The sequence below is a fragment of the Chlorocebus sabaeus genome, chromosome 25 (genome assembly GCF_047675955.1).
Source record: "Chlorocebus sabaeus isolate Y175 chromosome 25, mChlSab1.0.hap1, whole genome shotgun sequence".
Taxonomy (NCBI): Eukaryota; Metazoa; Chordata; class Mammalia; order Primates; family Cercopithecidae; genus Chlorocebus; species Chlorocebus sabaeus.
In genome coordinates, this window is record NC_132928.1 from 25,580,416 (window position 1) to 25,582,483 (window position 2,068).

Consider the following 2,068-nt stretch of genomic DNA (forward strand, 5'->3'; position numbering starts at 1 on the left):
GAAGGAGAAAGAAAGAAAGAGAGAGAGAAAGAAAGAAGAGAGAGAAAGACTACAAAATATTGTCATATGATGAAGCAATCAGAGTTGCAGGAAGAAAAGTATCGCAGAGGTGATTCAGGTAATTAATAAAAATATTATGTTGTTTTTCTGGATTTTATCATTTATGTTCTTGATTTAAAAATTTTTAAAATTTGTTATGATTTCTTTTTTCACTCTAAATGAAAACTTACTTCTGTGCATAATTTTGTACTTATAATTTTAAAATTTATATTTTCACTCTTTTTAAATTTTTTTTTTCAACAAAAAGAGCCCCCAAATTACATGAGCTTCAGGTCCTACAAAGCCTGGCTCCACTCCTGATGACAGATGAATATGAAAACAAGAGAGCAGAGTATGAGTCTGAGGTGGAGGGAGTCATGGTAGGACAAGCATTTAGAAAGTTTCTTCCACTCTTTGACCGAGTATTGGTTGAAAGGGGTGCTGCTGAAACTGTAACCAAAGGAGGCATTATGCTTCCAGAAAAATCTCAAGCAACAGTAGTTGCTATTGGATCGCATTCTAAAGGAAAGGGTGGAGAGGTTCAACCAGTTAGCGTTAAAGTTGGAGATAAAGTTCTTCTCCCAGAGTATGGAGGCACCAAAGTAGTTCTAGATGACAAGGATTATTTCCTATTTAGAGATGGTGACATTCTTGGAAAGTACGTAGACTGAAATAAGTCACTATTGAAATGGCATCAACATGAAGCTGCCCATTCCACTGAAGTTCTGAAATCTTTCATCATGTAAATAATTTCCATATTTCTCTTTTACAATAAACTAATGATAACTAACCAAAAAAAAAAAAAAACCACAACATCAGTTAAGGTAAACTTATTAATCATTTCAATAGAAGTTTGAAAATGCATGATAATAAAACTCAACGACCTTCACATTAAAACTAGATCTATTTACTATATCTGGCAGAATGCTATAGTAGGTATATTTCTGCACATCATGTTGGGGCGGAAAAATAAAAATACAAAGTACAGATATATTCTACCTAGAGTTAATCAAACTACAAAGTTTGAGGGAACAGTGCCCACAAGACTATCCTCACTTCTGATACAAACTACAAATTTGGGGGGTCCAAAAACTGCCTTCTTTGATAATTCACAAGACTCACAGAGCTCACTGAAAAGTATTATGCTCATGGTTATGGTTTCTTACACAGAAAAGATACAAATGAGAATCAGCCAAGGTGGCTGTGTAAAATGGTGCAGCCACTATAAAAAACACTGTGGTGGGTTCTCAAAAAAATAGAAATAAAATTACCGTGGCAATTCTACTTGGGGTGTATCCAAAATAATTGAAAGCAGGTCTCAAAGAGATACTGCACACCCATGTTCATAGCAGCATTATTCATACTATTTAAAACATAGAAGCAACCCCAAACGTCCACTGACGGAGGAATGGATAAACACAATGTGGTATACACATACAGTGAAATATTACACAGCCTTAACAAGAAAGGAAATTCTGACATGCTACAAAACGAATGAACCCTGAGGACATTATCCTAAGTGAAATAAGTCAGTCACAGAAAGACAAAGGCTGTATATATTCTACTTATTAGAATATATTAGAGGCAGAGTAGTGAAAATCATACAGACAGAAAGTAGAATGGTGTTTGCCAGAGGGTGGAGGGGACAGAAAAATTGGAAGTTGTTTAATGGGTACAGAGTTTCAATTTTACAAGATGAAAAGAATTATGAAGATGCACATTATAAATATATTTAATACTGCTGAACTGTATACATAAAAATGGTACATTTTGTGTTATGTATATCTTATTACAATTAAAGAATTTGGCCAGGCACGGTGGCTTACGCCTGTAATCCCAGCACTTTGAGAGGCTGAGGCAGGTGGATCACCTGAAGTTGGGAGTTCGAGACCAGCCTGACCAACATGGAGAAACCCTGTCCCTACTAAAAATACAAAATTAGCCGGGCATGGCAGTGGGTGCCTGTAATCACAGCTACTCGGAGGCTGAGGCAGGAGAATCGCTTGAACCTGGGAGGCGGAGGTTGCGA

The 2,068-nt window shown here is 36.4% G+C and overlaps 1 pseudogene; it reads left to right on the plus strand.

Moving 5' to 3' along the window:
* The first annotated feature begins 404 nt into the window (after positions 1–404).
* On the plus strand, positions 405–794 carry LOC103230265 (10 kDa heat shock protein, mitochondrial pseudogene; annotated as a pseudogene).
* Positions 795–2,068: the final 1,274 nt, after the last annotated feature.